Below are 20,305 nucleotides of genomic sequence, written 5' to 3' on the forward strand. Positions count from 1 at the left end.
GTGCAACAGAAAAAGATGGAAAATACCACAGAATAGTGAAAAGACATAAAGACATTGGGGCTAAAACGAGATAATCTAACAAAACACTTAATTTCTGAAGGAAAGTATGAAAAAGAGGCCAAATATGAAGATAACACAATGGCACACACATTTCTTATTACATCATGTATTCTTTGTCACACCACAGTGAAACTACATAATAATAAAACATACAAAATGCTGTTGAAACCACTGGAGAAAAAGACCACTTATTTGACAAAAAAAAAAAAAAAATCTTCAATTTACTAAGTGAAAAAACATACAAATCTAGATGTCTATACTCTGAGAAACCCACTAAAAACTGAGGTTGAAATGGAGTTTCAAATGATAACAGCATAATAGTTACTGTTTCTGGATCCTCGCCTGCTATTCAACAGGTATATACCAGAAAAATTGTATCAGCTGTTAGAATACTGAAATAATTCCATTTATCAGTTGGAAATCTGCTGATGTTCCAAACCTTGTGATGGCCTTTATCTGAATAACAGAATGGGACAGGAGAAAAAGATTAATTATATAAACTGTTAAGCATTTAGTTAAAAATGAATCCATAACTGACTGAATAAAGCAGGAATATTATAACAACAAATATTTAGATTATAAAAAGAAGATGGAATTAAAACACTGGTCAGAAGTAACATGTAAGATAGAAGAAAATTTACTTTAACATCGTTATAAGATCCTTGTATTTTTGACTTAATTTTAGAGATTCTAAGTTTATTCTTTGCTAAATCAAGTATGCCAGTTAGAAAGTAATAAAAATTGACCACCAAAACCCACATCTTAATAAGTGGTAAAGAGTAATCAAACAGACCTAATTATCTGACTCCAGAAAAGTTAAGGAATCAATAACAATAATAGTGATAATGCTAAATCATTCTATGGGAACTTACCTTAAAATGTACGTTAAAAATATTCAGAACTCAACCATGAAATCTCTACACATCAATGCCTATGTAATGCAAATAAAGAATACATAGAAAGCCATGGTGGGAATGGTCCAGAAATAATATTGGCCTAGAACCAAATCGTTTCTAAATATAAATAAGATAGGGCTTGCAAAAAGCAAGTACAAATAATGTTGGAAAGAGCATAAGTCAATGATTTTTGGACAAAATATAATTATGCATAACTTACTTAAAAAGCTATAGGAAAATCTCAGCAGCCCTGTGCCATTAAGAAACCCGAGTCATTAGTTACAATTCTTCATTCCTTCTACAATAAACATTTCAAAAATATCTAAATCCAGCCATTTTTCAAAGAAGTATCTCAAAGTCTTTTAGAAAAAGATATTTGTCTTATTCAAACTTAGACATTAGAAAGCAAAAGGAAATATACCCAACTAATTCTTGCTTTGATATGAAAACTAGATAAGGACATTTTAAGAAAAATTGTAGGTGAGTTTCACATAAAAATACAAGTGTAAAAGTTTTGTACGACTATAATTTAAACAAATAAAATATTAGCAAATCATCACTAAGTCAAAATTATTTGAGGAATACTTGATTTTACATTCAAAATATTTAAGAGACAAAGAGTACCATCAACTCATTAGAGAAGGACATCTCTTTCTATTTTATGATAGTCAACGTTTCTTCTTGATTAAAGAAAAATATTTTATAAAAGTAATTGAAGTAGGCTAAATAATGGTGCTAAAGATATTTGCACTGTAATTTCTGGAATCTATGAATTATACCTTTTATGGAAGAAAGAATTTGCAGAAGTGATTAAATCACACATTTCGAGATGGGAAGATTATCTGGATCATCAAGTGTATATTAAATGTACAGAAGTATCCTTATAAGAGGGAAGCAAAGGGCTTTATTACTATAAAAGAGAAAGTGATATGATGATGAAAGTAGCAACCGAAATGTGTTTTGGCGAAGGAAGCGGAGGTTACAAGCCAAAAAATACAGGTAGCCACAAAAAGCTAAAAGAAAGCAAGGAAATGGATTCTCCTACCAGAGCTTCCAAGAGAAACCAGTCTGCCATTACTTTGGCTTCAGATGGGGAAACTGATTTAGGACTTCTATTTTTTTTTTTTTGGAGTTTTAAGACAATCAATGTATATTCTTTAAAACCCTAAAATTTGTGGTATTCTGTTACCACATCAATAAGTAAGTAATACAGAAATATGTGAGTGCTTTGTGTAGAATCTTGTGAGCATTACAGGCCAGATAACAAAGGATGAACTGATCAGGGAACATTCTAGGACAGGTGAAGATACCTTCAGATCTTCATCTTCTCCAGATAGCTCTTCACTTTGTTTATAAAAATTATGGGAGATGCATATTTATCAATAATAAAGGTTTATTGCAAGCATATAAAACTTTTTAGATGAAAATAAAACAGGACATTTATGTCTTTGGGTAAGAAAAAATAAATAGCTTTATAAAGGAAAAGAGAAAATTCTGAAAAATGATCATTTTGCCTCAAAAGTGCTATCACCAAGAAAGACTATTTCTGGGTAGAGGAATAGTATCCAATACACACAAACACATACACACACATGTATATACATATATTTACTATATGTGATATATTTTCAATTAGTAAGGAAGAGAAAATGATGTGGGGAAAAAAGAAATATGATCAGGCCCCTAAAAAAACCAGTGTATCCAAATGACCAATAAAATTTGAAAGATCCTCAATCTGACAGTGAATTAAGCAAATGTGTAATAAAACAATAATAATTATGTGCAATTCAGTCTCACTAGTTTGGCACAATTTGTATAAAAAGAGTTGGTGAAGATGTAGACACACTCAAATTCTGGAAGGATATAAATTGATACAAAAACTTTAAAGAAGAATGAGCAATACTAGTATAATTACTCTGTGGCCTGGCAATTGTTTTTTGACTATCTCATTTATAAGTGAAAAATAAGAAACAACCTAAATAGAATTACTCCTTAGTATGGAAATGAATAAACCATTCTAATGAGAATAAGTATTGTAATAGTACCAAAACTTTCATATGAATGAACTATATCAAAAAGTATTAACATGACTAGGTTTCAAAAACCTAATGTTAAGTCAAAAAAATTACAAAAGTAAGCATACAGTATGATTACATTTATAATTTTTTTGTAGAATATATGAAATATTGTTACAGATACATTTGTTTGTGGTAAAAGTAAAGCATGAGTGTGAATACATAACCCTATTAAATCATTCATTATTCTTTGACATTTATTTATTGAGTACCTAAAATATGCCATTTTCATCCTAGGGACTGAGGATTCAAAGAGAACAGCAATCACTGCCATAATGTTGCTTACATACTAGTGGAGAATGAAGACAAAAAGATAACCGTAAGAAATATAATATGTTAAACAGAAAAAAAATTCTTCAGGATAATGTTTACCTGAAGTGGAGAAAAGAAGGGAGAAAATATGGGGTGAGAATTAAGCTGCATATAGAAATTCTATTTTTCAAAGGACATAAATTAAAAAACAAACAAACAAACAAACAAACTAGAGACCTGAAACAGCAATGGTCAACTATTAAAATCCTTTCAAGCTTATCAATACCTACATGTAATTTATATCATTTTTTGTATATTTAAAATATTTCATAGTTTGAAAAATGTAAAACAAAAAGTGGTGCTCAAACTCTTTAGAACAATCATTATTACTTAAATTAATTATTTTTTTAATATCTAGTGTTGATGAGAATGTGGAAGAGAATAAATTGTTATGCTTTTCGGCTACTCATTTAGTTAAAACTGAAATAGTACATACTCTTTGACTAAGCAATCCTTCCTCAAGTAATCTGCACTAGAGAAATAATACAATGACAAATAAACTTCTGTGAATAAGGATGTTCACTTTTGCATTACGCATAATAGCAAAAACTGGAAATAACCTAAATCAAAAAGTGATTATTTAAATAAATTATGCCTCACAAAAACAATAGCATATTATGTCACTGTAGAATGAGATAGATCTTTAAGTACCAGCATGGAAGTCTGCCTGTGATTTATTGCTGAGTGAAAAAAAGTAAGTACCAGAACCATATGAATAGTGTGAAGCAATATTTGGCTTAAAAAAACTACCTATTTATGTATTCATAGAAAATGTCTAGAAGGATAGACACAAAACTATTTATAGTGGCTACCTCTGAAACCTGGAATTAGAATGGGTTTTAATGTGAATTTGTTTATTCTACCTTATACAGCTTTATAGTGTTGAATTTCACTACTAATATTATTTAAAGAATAATGATGTTAGAATGAGCAGTGCTAGGTGGATAAGTTATACATGTGGGAAATTGATCACTGACCTTTCACTCTCTACTCCTGTTATTACTCATCATACTAATTTAGCAAAACTCCACCTCTAGTTAAATACAACTCCCTGCTTATTCTATGTCTGTATCAATATAGCTGAACATGCTTGGAGAAAAACAGCCAACCATGGTGCTGGGCTCACTTTAAATTCATAATCACTAAACTTCCAGTGTGCCTTTCAGTGGTGCTAAACAATCAAACTACATTTTCCTAAATCCAACGAATACCCCATGCTCTTGGAAAGCTATTTTTTTTCCTTTTTCTCTCCAGACTTCTAGCTCTGTCTCCCAGTATCACTCCCAGCTGATAACCTTCTTTCCTATTTCACTGAGCAGGAAAAGAGCAATCAGGAAAGAATTTCCACCAGCGGCAGCCAATCTACCTGTTCCATGCTCCTTCCCTATTATTATGCGTGAATTATGTTCTGAGATCAATCCTTCCCATATGCGTTTCACCCTGTTCTTTTTAATCCACAAAAAAAGCATAACTTCAGTAATTCTTTTCTCATTCTGATACATAGTTATTTATTAATCTCTACTGAATTACCTCCAACAACATATCAATTATCTGTAATTCTCCCTATTTAAAAAAAAATTAAATTAAAATACAAACTTCTTGGCTCCATATGTCTTTTTGACAATATTCCATTCCCCTGCTCTATTTTTACAGCAAAAACTTTCAACGTTTAATTCCCTTTATTGGTTCTCTAATTTTCTTTCTTCCATTTTCTCTGGAATTCATCGTGTTCTGCCTGTTGCCTGTACCACTTCATTTATGATTATTCTTAGGAAAGTCAGCTACCAATGACCAGTTCTCAGTTCTCCTATGACTTGGCCTATCTTCACGTACTCTTGTCTTTGCTTCCAGATCACTCTTTTAGTTTTCTCCTATCTCCCTGGCTATTTTGTTTTCTTCTTGAGCACTTCTTTATTCTCTCATCTTGCCATTGGAGGGCTTATGGATTAATCCTTTCTCCTCTTTAATTCTCTGTCTTCACTCGCTTGGTAATTTTATTCAATCTCATTTCCTTAAGACCTGCTCCATGCTGGCAACTCGCATACATGAATCACTACTTCAGACTACTCTTCTGAACTCCATATTGAGTTCCAGTTATCAATTCAATATTTCCATTCAGAAGTCTCATAGTCATCTCTCATGGTCCTTCCACCTTCTCCAGTCTTTGTTTTTGGTGCGTGTTTTTATTTTGTCTAAATGGAAACCAGATCTTTCTAAGTGATTAAGCTAAAGTCTTTTTGCTATACCCCACAGCCAGTTCTGTCAGAAAATACTATTGTCTCTATTTTCAAACATGCTCAGAAACTGACCATTTACATTAACTCTACCATGAACACCCTGGTTCCCACCATTGTTACTGCTTATCTGGATTACTGAAATGGATTCCAACTTATCTTTCTAGTCCTCTTTTCTCCCCTACTGCCTATTCCCAGCAATGTTCAAACTGTTTTCTTATATAAGTCAGATAACGTTATTTCTCTGCCCAAAACCCTCCAATGACTTCCCATCTCGTTTACAGTAAAAGCCAAGTTTTTTTTTTTCTTTTTTTTTCCCAATACCCTACAGGGCCCTACATGATCTATTTTCCTTTTTATTAGTTTTCTGGCCTCTTCCCCAACTACTCTTCCCCTTACTCAGTTCATACCTGCTGCTTATTGAGAACACTAGACAAATTTCCTCCTGTGTGACTTTGTCCTTTCTTATTTTCTGTCTGAAATATTCTTTCACTACAGAGACACATAAATGCTTGTTTTCTTATCTATTCCAGCACTTTGCTCAAATTCTACCTTCTAATTGACAACTTCCCCAGCAATCCTACTTAACATCGTAACCCTTCCCCCTACCCTGCTACTGCCTTGTCCTCTTTTCTGCCTTCTCCTTTTCCAAAGCACTTATCAGTATCAGAAATATTAGAGTTACTGGCTTACTTCTTTATTGACTATAGTATGCAAAAAAAAAAAAACCCACGTCATAATATAATGACTTGATTTTATTTCCCATTCTATGCTTCAGCATTTAGGACACACTTGGCAATAGTAGATTTTTATTAAATATTTCTTGAATTAATGGATGAATTGATCCAGTTCTATCAGACCTGAGACAAATTTTTTCAAGTCATTAAAGGGCATACAAAGCAAGTAATTCACTATTTTTTTAGACAACCAATCTGAAGAAAAATATAAACCCAATCACAGATACCTGAATATGTAATAAAATAATCTTAGTTATTAAAATATTCTATTTTCTTATTAATATCAATAGTTTAAATTCCAAAGCATTAATTTGCTCAATCAATGATAAGCAGACTTATTTTATCATTAGGACTTCGTGTTCTGCTGAGGATCTAATATTTATCTTTAGGTCATTTAATGATAGTTATAACATTAATTTATACAATGACGTAAAACTAGATGTATTACAAACGTGTTATTTAATTTTATGTTGGTCCTTGGTATGAGCATAAAAACTCTTTATATGAACATTGAGAAAATCCCCTACCTATGCAGTAAATATCCATATTAGCATCAGATAGTAATATTTCAAGTTAAAAAAATAGGAATTATCTTTTTTTTTTTTTTTAGTGGTCTTGGTATGTGATCCTGTAGAAAAATAAAGTGGTAAGCTTGGTGAAAACATTGTAAAGCTCTTCAGGATATAGACTCCTATCCAAAAGACACAAAACAAATTATTATAATATGAGAATAAAGATATTCAGTATTAATCTATTTAACAGAATTTAATTCACAATTTCCTCAAATCATTTGAACCCGGAACGTTTTTACTTTCATAAAAAGAAATTGATATACCATGGACTTAAAAGTCTATTGAACATACATAGATATACTATTGATTTGTTTGGTACATTGAGTATTTTGTATTCCATATAAAATTCAAGAAATAGATGGATGAGAAAATTATTTTAGAGCAGAATGTGTCATCAATATCATATTTAGGGAGTCCTAATTTTTGTAATACTTAGCATTTTATCACAGAGACTGTGAATTTGTCAATATGTTATTTAATAAGGATATGGACAGGAAACAGGGAAATACTGGGTAGAAGAGGGCACTTCCCTTGCAGAGGCCCCACCCTCAAGCCTGGAAACCCAGGCCTAAAATGCCTAAATGAGAACAGGCATTCCTCTTTTCATGCCCCGAAGTTGCCTTTTGTCCCGCCACGCCCCTTTATCCTGTACCCATATAAACCCCAAACCCTTGGCTCGTGCGCCTGCCCATCTGTGTGCTCCTGGTCCTGGTCCCGGTCCCGTAAGGGGTTTGAGCGCACACAGTGGCCTAACAGAGGAGTCATACCCTTGTCGCACGACGTGCAAGTGGTGTCAGGGAATTCTTGTTTTCAGTAACACATATAACAGTTTCTGAATAACTTTCTTAAAGTAAAAGAAAGTTAATATATCATTTCTGAGTGGATGTGCATCAAGTCAGATTTAAGCTCACATATATGTGCAGACAAAGAATATATCAAAATTTACCACGAGAAGTCTATCTAGGAGCTGGTACTGAATCGTTTTCTAGACCTCTTTTTTCACAAGCAAATAAACTATATATAATCAAATGTAATACATTTATTAATTGTACTGAAGGTAGAGTTGATGACCAATTTTTTAAGTACTCAGCAAGAATCAGAAATTTGAAAAAAGAGCTACTCAAATCTTGGCTAAAAAACTGTGTTTAGCCGGGCGCGGTGGCTCACGCCTGTAATCCCAACACTTTGGGAGGCTGAGATGGGCGGATCACCTGAGGTCGGGAGTTTGAGACCAGCCTGACCAACATGGAGAAACCCCGTCTCTACTAAAACTACAAAATTCGCAGGGCGTGGTGGCGCGTGTCAGTCATCCCAGCTACTCGGGAGGCTGAGGCGGGAGAATCGCTTGAACCTGGGAGGCGGAGGTTGCAGCGAGCCGAGATCGGGTCACTGCACTCCAGCCTGGGCCGCAAGAACGAAACTCCACCTCAAGAAACCAAAAAACAAAAACAAAACAAAACAAAAACTGTGTTTAACATGGAAAACAAGTTCTCCCAGTCATATATATTCAAGTGAATATTGTTTTCTCACAATAGTACCCCAGGATGACCGCGGACTCGTTCAAATTTCACACTGATCACGCTCGGTAGTGAAGGTCTTTCGTTTTGTGAAGATAATTTGGTAGTAAAAGTTTAGAGATTACAAACAATGGAATTTACTTGCTCTCACAACTCTAAGCCATTTTAAAGGCAATTCCCCCAAAAAGGATGTAAAAATGTGGCTTGAGTAACAGTATTTTAACAGAGCTACTCTCCCACAGTGAAGAAGCTAACGCCTAATTGGATGTTTAAATTATGTTGTAGTCCTCAACCAAACATATCATGAGTTTGGAATTGTGTTTCTTACATACATGTACAACCTCTATCTACATTCACAGGCACTTCTCTTCTTAAAACTAAAAGATGTTGTTGTAAACCTCCAAGGACTTTAAATGATTCCTTGTTACCACTCAGATATCACAGAAAGAGTCTAGCGCGGTTTACAGCAGAATTTCCCAGCAGGGGCATCTGCAAAATAAATCACAGGGAGTTCAAGGTTTCTCTATCATATTTTACAAATATTCCGTTTTCATTTTGATATAATCTACAAGATTTAACATATCTAGATCTTCTGAATGATTGCTCATACAGCCAAAAACCAACTGACAAAGAAGTTCATTGCTTGAGTTTGTTAAAAATCACACTGATGCCTTATTGAACTATTATAACTTGCAGATTAACCAATAAAAGAAAAGTGGTGACTCCATATAGAAAAAAAATCCATTCTTGCCTAGAAAGAACAAATAATATCACTACATGGTTTACTAGAAGCCATGTAGTAGTTTAAATCAGTGTGACAGATGTCGAGCTAAAAAGAACATGCTCAGAGAAGCCAAGTTTTTATGCATGCTTCAAGCACTGGTTAAGTTTAAGCAAAACATATTCATCATATCACATTTATGTTGATTATAGGCATGTAAGTGTTTTTATACAAATGTGCACTTGTGTGGATCCTAGAACCATATAAGAGCTGTAAGCTTGAGAAATGTTCAACTAGGTTTATGCTTGCACATATTTAATAGTGTACATAAAATTAATCAGAAATAAAAATAATTTGTCCAAGTGGGAACTCCTGAGAATATTTTTCTTTTATTTATTTATTTTAAAACTTGTACACGTTTATAGGGTACATGAGAAGTTTTGCTACCTGTATGTGATGCTTTTTTCTGTTAAAATGGGCCTCTATATTACCTTAATTAAGGAACTATGTCATGTGCTATTAACAGAACTGTCCAATGAGGCAATCACTAACACCATGTCTAAAGGGCACTGAAATATGGCTAGGCAGAATCAAGATGTGCTGTAAATAGAAACTACAATCAGGTTTCAAAGACTGAATTCAAAAAAAGTACGATTTGTTTCATTAATAATTTGGGTATTGACTCTGTTGAAATGATAATATTTTGGGAATAAAATATATTTTCAAAATTAATTTACTATTATTTTTTACTTTTTTATTTTTATTTTTTTATTATACTTTAAGTTCTAGAGTGCATGTGCACAACGTGCAGGTTTGTTACATACGTACAAAATGTGGCTTCTAGAAAACCTGTGTGGCTTGTGTTACATTTCAGCCGGGCAGCATTGCTTACCGTTATCTCCAGCCTCTGTGTCAAATGTGCACCTTACTCCAGTTACAGCAAACTCCCTGCTAATTCTTCATTACTAACTTCATTACCTAATATCTTAATGAAAACTGATTTTGTCCAAGTTAGAAATTTTCAGAGCTCCTCTGACCCTTATGCATGTCTATAATTCAGCACCTGTAGCAACTGTCACTCTTTCTACATGCTTCTTCCCTGTCGAGATGTTGAAGATAAGGTATTGTTTTCGTTAGCTTTTCATTCACAGGCTTTAGCACACAGCAAATGTTCGGTAGACATTTGCTGAGTGAATTATTATGATTTTTAAATGAGCAAATATTTACAGATGAAAGTGTGTACTTTATATTGACATATAACTCTGATGTCAACAGGGTTATCTTTGCCCTTCAGATCCCTGAAAGGTAGGCTAAATCTGAAAAAGTTTACAACACTCTTTATTAGAGATATAAATTCTCATGTTGCCTAAATTTTTGATATTCTGCTTTGTATTATCCCACTTAACACTGCCTCTCATTTCTATTTTGTCTATACATGGAATTTATTCCATTTCCTAAATTTCCAAAACACACACACACACACACACACACACAATCACACAAAGCACTTGTGTTTGTAATAGATCTTGTTTGGGTCTTACATCAATGAAATGAGCTTAGAATACAAGAATAAAACAGCTTTAAAAGAAAAATCAGAAATAACCACTTAAACATCTTTGTAGGTATTCCAACACTGGAAATATATATATATATATATATATATATATATATATATATATATATATATATATATATTTTGTTTTGTTTTTAATTTTTCCCCACATAGAGTCCCAATCATGTATCTTTTTTTTCTTTTTCGCTCCTCGTATCCCTTCTCTCTAAAACTATTTTCTTCTTCCTTTCACTCTTAAACATCCAGGTATCTTCTTTGACTTTTTTAGACATGCATTCATGTTTCCTGACCTTACTTTCAAGTTCAGCTCAGATGTGTCATAACTATCAAGAGAATGCAAAGAATAGAAAGATCTTTTATGTATCTCTAATTATCATTTATTGGATGCACATACTCCTGTTTCAGAATAGGAAGTTTTGTACTCTACAACACATAGAACATGGGGTGGTTAATATTATTCTTTTGTTGTTGTTGAATTTAAAACACTGAAATGAATTCAGCATTTGTAAAAACAGTTGTCTAGAAAGAATACTGTAAATTTTTATATTCTTTTCCTGGATTCTAAAACTAATTGCTATATTAATGTTTTATAGGATAAACGTGAACTATCCCAGTTTTAGATTTTGTATCAGTCTGCAAAGTATTTAAAGTTTTTACCAACTGGCAAATGCACTACTAAATAGTAAGCAAATTCTGGTAAGTGAATCAGGAACAGGGTATAACAGTAGCTATTTTCATAAAGTAATTGGCATAAAAATTTCTAGAACCTCAAAACATAAATAAGTTTTCAGGTTCAACATAAAATAATTAAGAGTTTAAAAGAACAAATAAATAGCTTGATTACCTCCACTTAGAATTAATGATATATTTAGGACAGATAAATATAATATTTATTCAGAGGAAATTAAACATCTGTTATTCTATTGCAAAGTAATTGCTGTCAAGGAAAATATATATGTGTGTATATATTTAAAGCAATTTTTAATTTTACTCCATTCTGTTGAGCATCAGAATTAACTCAATTTTATTTTTATTATTTATTTTTGAGATACAGGATCCCACTCTGTCACCCTGGATGGAGTGCAGTGGCATGAACATGACTCACTAAAGCCTCAACTTCCTTAGCTAAAGTGATCCTCCCACTTCAGCCTCCTAAGTAGCTGGGACTACAGGCACACACCACCGTACCTGACTAATTTTTTAAATATTTTGTAGAGAAATGGTCTTGCTCTGTGGCCCAGGCTAGCTCAAACTCCTAGGTTCAAGAAGCCCTCCTGCCTCAGCCTCCCAAAGTGCTAGAATTACAGGCATGAGCCACTGCACCTGGTCTAATCTAATTTTATTTTAAAGTGTGTATTTCACTAATGCTATCCAACCGTAATGTGGGGCTTCATTAAGTCAAGAGCAGTAACCAAGATGCTTCAAATGGAAAAAAAAGTATTTCTGATATATTTAGAGGGTACAGTCAACATAGCATTAAAATGAATTGGATGTGGAACTTGAAGGATGAATCATCAAAAGATGAGTCTCACCTTTTGAGGTGCATACAAATAAAAGATACATTTATAGATACGGAAGGCAGGAAACATTTTTCTCTTTGAGTATCTCTCTTTTACCTGAAAATTCGAAAACGAAGTCATGTGTTTTGAGACATGGAGGATCTGGTGGAACAGGGTGTCTTAGTCAGCTCAGTCTGCTATAACAGAAGATCATAGCCTGGGAGGCTGAAACAAAAGAAATTTATATCTCACAGTTCTGGAGGGTGGGAGTGCAAGATCAAGGTGTTAATTTGGTTACTGTGAGAACTATCTTCCTGACTTGCCAATGGCTGCCTTTTTACTGTGTCCTTACATGGCAGAGATACAGAAAGAGCTCTGATCTCTTACTCTTCTTATAAGGACACTGATCCTTGGGGGCGCCCATGTCATGGCTTCGTCTAAACTGAATTACCACTCAAAGTGTCCACTTCTGATATTATCATATTGGGGATTAGGGCTTCAACGCATACACTTCCGGGGAAAGCAAGTGTTCAGTCCATAACATGGAGTAAATGTTTAGAACAACAATTGTTAGGAACTTTGGAGAAAGCTCAGCCTAGAGACTTTTGGAATGACCACAAAATGGTGCGAAGTATCCACTTGAGGTTGCAGGCCATAGTTTCTCAGTGGCAGCAATAAGCACATTCTTGAGGTCTTTTCCAGAAGTGTTCATGGGACAAAGATATTTGACCTGAATAGATTTTTAGAATAGGTATGACAAAACGAGTAAGTGGAAAGTAATTGAGAGTTGAAAATGATAAGACTTGAAGAAATGCATACTGTCTTAATATCAATATTTATTTATTTACCCTGACAGAAAATACAAGTTTTCTGGATTAGAAAAATTCCAATTATTTACTCATGTGACAATCTTAGCTCTGATACCTCATGCCCGAGTTCCTCAAGCAGCAACAGAGTGAGGATCAGACAGGGCCTCGTATACATGGTTTGTACCAGAGGAGATCATCTCTGTAATTATGAACCATGGAATCTATGGACGGCAGCTAGCATGTTTACCTCACTTGAGGGTAATCTTTATTCTGGAATGTAAAAGGCATCCTCTCTGAGGAAAGGAGGTAAGGTTCTTGGGTAGGTTTCATTTTGAATGTAAATAAATGGCTCTAGGAGAATTGTCTCTAAATCTCTCTAGAGGTTTCTTTTCACTCTCAAGATTTGTTTTCCATTCAAACATTTTTTAGTCAAGGGGCCAGTAACCATCAGAGCCCTGATGATAAAGAAACATGACAATATTGATGAGGCATTGTTTACTGACCACATGGTATTAATGCAGGTCCTATGGTAATATGAATGGTACAGTTTATGGATCAGATTTTTCACACAAAGTACACGTGTCTTAGTCCATTTTTTCTTGCCATAAAGATATATGGGGCTGGGTAGCTTATCAAGAAAAAAGATTGCTTTGTTTCACAACTATGAAGGCTGGAAAGTTCAAAATTAGGCTTTTGAATCTGGTAAGGGCCTCAGGCTGTTTCCATTCATGATAGAAGGTGAAGGAGACCCCACTTGCGTAGAGCTCACATGGGGAGAGAAGTAAGAGAATTGGGGAGAGGTGTCAGGCTCTTATTAACAACCAGCTGTAGTGGGAACTTACAGAGCAAGAACTCACTCACATTAATCTATTCATGAGGGATCTGCCCTCAGGACCCAAACACCTCCCAACAGGCCCTACTTCCAGCACTGGGGATCAAATTTCAACATGCGGTGTGGAGAGAACAAACATCCAAACCATAGCAGCAGGTGAATGTCACCTGAATTGAGGAGGGTGAGCACTAACAAAATTAGAAACTGGGTGGGCTAGTCCTACAGATTATTTAATATCTCAGAGGTTCAGAAATAATTTTTAAAGCCTTTAAAGAATATGTTGCCATGCTCAAGTATAAAGTAGTGTATTCAGAGTACATGAAAAGAAGAAATTTTGTAAGCAAGCAAGAAATGATCATTGAAAGCCCAAAGAACTTACATCCGTCCCCTACCCTCACTACCTTTTAATGGATTTCATTGGAAAATACACAGCTTTCTTTAAAAAAAAAAAAAAAAAATCAAATAAAGTGGGCTCTTGGGAAAAGCCTAGTTTGAGTTAAAGCAAAGAGGAACTGAATGTGTTCTATGATGCAGCTGAGTAAATATTGTTTACCATGAAATCAGCATTCTGGAGACTACAAGTGAAAGAACAGACAAGAAAAGATCTGTAGGACAAGAAGTGAAGGTAGAGAACATTCCAAACAATCTCATAATGAGTTTTAAGAAGAATCAATAAGTTAAAGAGTTTATTTTTTAAGTGGTTGAGGTTATAGGAATCTTAGAACAAGACTCTTAAAAAATTATCTTCTGACCTAAGCATAGAACTTGAGTTAATGTTTGTTAAGCATTTATTTGCAATCTTATAATAATTTCTTCAACGTTCAAATTCATTTGTGAGCAAGTACTCAGAAGAGATAAAAGAATGGTAGACATCCGTGTTGAAGACGCTGTACAAAGCGTCTCCACACACAGCGGATCTGTGACTGTGGGCAGTGAGGAGGGTTCTGAGAGAAAAATCCTAGAAGCTGGGGTCCGGATTAGGAGGAGCAGGGAGACCTCTCTCAGGTCAGGTTTGTCTCACAGTCTTGGACAGATATTTAACTAAAAATCAAAGAAACTGGAGAAACCGCTACTATTTTACTATTTTTCCTCCTTTGTATTTCATTCTCCTTGAGTTTCACTTGCTCTTTCTTCTCCCTTATTTTTTGCTTCCTACTTATCACTCGTCATCCTTCATCCTGTCTTTTTCTTTCTCCCTTCATCACCTTTTTTTTTTTTTTTGAGATGGAGTCTTGCTGTGTTGCCCAGGCTCCAACATAGTGGTGAGAAATAGGCTCCCTGCAAGCTCCGCCTCCTGGGTTCCCGCCATTCTCCTGCCTCAGCCTCCCGAGTAGCTGGGACCACAGGCGCCGCCACCACACCTGGCTAATTTTTTTGTATTTTGAGCAGAGACGGGGTTTCACAATGTTAGCCAGGATGGTCTCCATCTTCTGACCTCGTGATCTGCCCGCCTTGGCCTCCCAAAGTGCTGGGATTACAGGTGTGAACCACCGCGCCCGGCCTCTTTTTTATTTGTTTATTTTTTTTCTCTTTAACTTTTTTCATTTTCTTCTTTCTCTTTTCTGGAACATTGCTGACCACCTCCCATAAAAAAGGAAGAGTTGTGTTCGACCTTTTCAGCCTGTTCTGGTCCAAGGGGTAATATGCTTCTCAGAGGTTCTCTACGGGCTCTATTTAAAAATCTATATTTCCAGTAACTGCTGATTGGCCATAATTCATGTGACCCTATTCTGAGATATTGGTCAGTAGGAGGAAGAAGACTGAAGTGTTATGACTGGGCTCATAATTTATTACTGAGTCCCAGTTTAAGAGAATGATAGTACAAGTAGCAGTGTTAGAACCTTGATAATTAAATTTATAAGGCAAATTCCTCTAGATTACTCATCTGTATCAATTCTTCTTTTGGCAAATGGGTTTCTGATACTAATGTACAACCTTGAATCACATTTCTTTTAATTAAGATCCTTACCCCTACTTTCATCCATATTGCAGAACAGGCAGCTGCGTGCTTATTCAATTTACTCAGAACATGGCCCGTCTAAACAATGCTGTGATAATCATTGAAATGTGAAATAACACAAAATGTACATTGGCATGCGATAAAACATCTGATACTCTTCCCCAAAAATCTTGTTGAAAACTTAAATGTTTAAGGTTTTTTGTCTTTGATAAAGTAAAAATTTTTTTTATGTTTACTTGAGAAAAAGAGAAAAATACCCCAAAAGGAATTGACTGAAAACAGTAAAACTCATCCAATTTAGGGTTTTAAGTGTGGATTACTAAATTTTGGATATGTTTTATTTGATATTTTTAGTACTTCCTATTTAAGTTAATCAAGTAACATGATCGCCCCAAATTTTCATTGTAAAAACTGGGCATATGAAATTAGAAGAAAAAAAATGAGTTTCAGAAACTATTTTAACTTTTGCTTAGTGTCATTTTAGTTCAAGTTTTGGGCAGAGATTCAGGCCAGTTCTTATTTTATCCAAACTAGTGCATCCCGAATCATAATGCTAGCAACCAGCTGTGTTGATTCACTTGCATTTGGTACATGTTTTATTGGGTTGCAGAGGAAAAGAATTTAATTTTATTATGTGCTCAAACAAGGGTACTTTTTAAGTCAAAAACAACACAGGACCATCTCTTATTTTTGCCACACTTCTTATGACAGTAATGAATGATCACGTTATTTGCATCTTTTACGCTAGTCCACAACTAATTTGAAATAAACTTTTTTCCTTGCTAGAATATAAAATAGAAGCCTTTAATCTGTTTAATTATTTAATAATTTAAAATATCAAATTAATAGTCTCTTCCTTAAGTTATTGGTTAGAAGAATATGTTAAAAGATGCCCAAAATGACATTATATCCTATTATAAAGTCATCTGTCCTGTTATTTTGATTTACATGCAGTCAAGAAAAGATAATGAAAATGTGGAGATTGACAATATGTGAGTTCAATATATAAACACACACACACACGTACAGGTACACCCACATCATTGAGTATTAGTTAAGTATCAGTCAATTTGTTTCCACATGATTGAAAAGAGATATCACTTTCAAATTGACTTTATACATAAATCCAGCTGACTTTGATTCATTTGTAAATAAAATGTAAAGTAGAGTGAGCTAAATAACTGGCAATATCCCAGAATATTTTACCTCACCATGTTAATTTAAGATACAATTTTGAATGTGTTTGACCATGGAAAATTACCTGCTCGATTAGGTGCTCCATATACACGTCATATTTGAGACTAACTCCAATTAAATTCTAATTAAATGCAATAAAATTATACTGTGTTCTTCAGATACCCCAAGATTGAAAATTAGATAAACTGCTTCTAAAAATAAATGCAAATATGTATATAGGTGAGGGTTTCCATGATATAATCTAAATAAACTGGAAAGCCTATTAAGTTAGATTCTATACTTTGTAGTACTTCAAAATTTCCTATATTATGTTCATAACAAAAGTTATTTTAATTACCTTGATATATAGGACTAGTCTGCATAGGAACAAGTCGGTTCCTCCAGAATTGTTTTATGTAAATACATTTCTGAAACCTCAGCTAATACATATTATATTCTCATTTTATTTTTATGATGACAAAAGCATGCATACCTGTTTGATAAGCAAATGATACCTATTATATAATACATAATTCAGTATTTTAATATCAAAATAAGAATCTTTACATGATGCAATTAGGACTCAGAATCTAAGAATGTAAAATAATAAAAGCAGCGTATCTTGTTACTGAGCAGGCTCAAACTGTAAAATTATTCATTTCTTGTCAAATTACTAACAAATTAAATAAACCACTATTAAGAAAACAGTTTTTTCCATGCGTAGAAATAATTCTAAATACTTTTCTCTTCACATTTTTCAAGTCTCAGTCCTAGGAATCCGTGGTCAGTGAAGGGCAATTCCAGTAGGTGGAGTAATAGTAAAGCAAATACTCTGTCTGACGCTAACTCTGCTTCTGTTGGCATTTTGGGCAAAAATTAGCATAAATCAGATGAGGTTAATATAGAATAGAAGCAAAAAGCATAAGTATAGATAAACACATTGCTTTGCACGGTAAATGTATTGCTGTAGAACAAAAACATATTCCCTTTAGTCTTCAATTTTCTCTGTATTTTTCTTGTGCACTTTAAAGAAGTTTCCTGGAGAAGTTGCATTTAATACAAAAGTCTGAGAGACTAGCTCATTATCAGCAGCACCAAATTTGACAGAGAGCTCCTATGTAATGTGTTGGGGGAAATCAGAAAGGACAGGCTCAGGCAAATTCAACGCTGGTATTAGGGTCGTTTGAGACTTCAGAGAGAGGCTTTTCTAATAAGGTCATGGCCTTGCCAACCCACACTTCTTTAGCCTGGTCGGAGCCTTCACTGTCCTGTGCGGAAGCATGACAGAGAGATCTTTGCCAAGGAGAGGGGAGACAGAGACACACACACACGCACACAAAGGATGGATGTTCTCTATACATCTAATTCTGTTCCTCCTAGGAAGCATATTGAGCTTCACCAGAAGTTTATTTACCAAGCAAATATAGATAAATATAAAAATGTTCATTTATTTTATATCTATTTTCAAAACTGAAGAAGAATGTACATTTTTATACTTGTCTGCCATCTTCCATGATTCAGAGCAGAAGTCTCCCCACCCACACCTAAACTCTGGTCATGAAATCTCACACAGAGCTCCACTTGAACAAGGAAATATGTGTCTGGTGCCAAAAGGAGGGCCCGGGATCACTCCTGGAACGGACGGCAATTTACAAGGTCTCCTGTGTGCTTTTTAGTTCTTGTAGGTAAATGTAGAGACTAATCCTCAGCATGCCAGAATATTCTGGTTTAGAATCGTAAAGATCTAATGGCCAGCTTGTTTTTATGTTTTTTTCTTCAGCCTGTGAAGCGGAGTATGTTAGTTTAATGCCTTGAAATCTAAATTACATACACTCCTGTAGTCACACCCAGAAACATAAAGCACCTTCAATCTTTTTATATCTTCAAAGTATTACAAATAAATAATTGAGGTCGATTAAAAAAACATGCATTTCATTAGTCTAGTTGTTGCTTCTTTGTGTTATGTCTGACATTGTCCATTATCCAGATAAATAAATGTAGGCATTATTTTACCAAATATGCACAAATGGGAAAACATTATTATAAACCATGGATCCCATATTCTATAATAATCATTTGTTATCAAATATTTTCCTTTAAGATGGTTTAACAACATTATAATTCTGTATCATCATAGAAATAAAAAAGATGATGAAATAGTTAACTAGTATTCTACTGAAATTACTCAAAAATAAACTGCAAATACTTAAATTCATCTTCTCACTTTTATTCTCTTTATCTCCCTGTATGTATCTTCACTAATTTAGGGGAAATATATAGGATGTGGCTTGTATACTTCTACAGTCTGTCTGAATTTACCTCACTGAGACTCATTAGACAAATGAGCATAAAATTCCAAAAATCCAAAAGCACCTCATAATGGGCATTTACATTAGCATAATTGAATAGCACAGAAGTTAAAAAAAATGCTTTAAGATCTAAACAAAAGTAAGCCTTTAATCAAGACACTCTTGATTCTTTTTATAAATGTTAAACAGAGAGAAAAATCAGTGCTTTCATGTAAATATTTTCCACATCATAATCAACTCAAATTTTGCTAATTTCTCTTGTCTGTGTAATTCCATATCCCTCACAAGCACATAACCATTTTTGAACAGCAGATCTGTGGAATCCCTGAAGACACATTGACATTTTTTCCTCATTTTGAGGGGATAAAAAATTTATGAGTTACTACCAGGAGGATAAAAGTATCTTATCTGGGAATAGTCAATCAATTAAGTAAAATAAATTTTATTGGAATATATTGTGTTGGTGGGAACATTCCCTCTCTCTGATTTCAAATGAAGGTACTTGTGTTAGAATATTACCCCTTATGACTCTCACCAGCTTTTATTTCTGTATTTACTGAATACCTGACTGGTTGATAACAAGACACTGTCATTCACTGATGGGTTCATATTTCTTGAATTTGTAGAATTAAAGCATTGAAAGTTTTCAATTACAGAATATTTGCTTTTTTTTTTCCTACCTCAACCAGAAGAGGCAGCTATCTTGAAAACTCAAGTTGCTTTGCAGACACAGTCTTTTCCTCAGATATATGGGTTGTTCCAAGATATTCCCAAGTACAGAAAATGGGGATAATGTAGGAATAGGAAAGAATAATACCCAAACCTTTTTAAACAGAAATCTAAAGTGACCTATACTTTTTTATGTTTATACATTTATATCCATCTGACTGACTCTTGTGTCTTATTTCTCGATTAGCCTTCAATTTAGGAAGGAAGGAAATAAGTGCTATGAATCAACTGACTCAATTCCTAGATAGTTTGAAGACATTCTGGTAACAGCTCTGCTCTTAAGTATGGCATCAA

At 34.1% G+C, this 20,305-nt stretch overlaps 1 long non-coding RNA gene across 2 annotated transcripts in view; it reads left to right on the forward strand.

Annotated features, from left to right (window-relative positions):
• LOC105485512 (uncharacterized) overlaps window positions 1-20,305 on the forward strand; it is a 175,769-nt gene that overhangs the window by 74,362 nt on the left and 81,102 nt on the right. Inside the window, exon 3 of one of the 2 annotated variants that reach the window (XR_989612.2) lies at window positions 3,269-3,423. The exons of the other annotated variant lie outside the window; for it this stretch is intronic. This is a non-coding gene — a long non-coding RNA (uncharacterized lncRNA). Of the gene's footprint in view, window positions 1-3,268; window positions 3,424-20,305 lie in introns of those variants that run through there. 2 annotated transcript variants of the gene reach the window in all.

This window comes from Macaca nemestrina, chromosome 2 (genome assembly GCF_043159975.1).
Source record: "Macaca nemestrina isolate mMacNem1 chromosome 2, mMacNem.hap1, whole genome shotgun sequence".
Taxonomy (NCBI): Eukaryota; Metazoa; Chordata; class Mammalia; order Primates; family Cercopithecidae; genus Macaca; species Macaca nemestrina.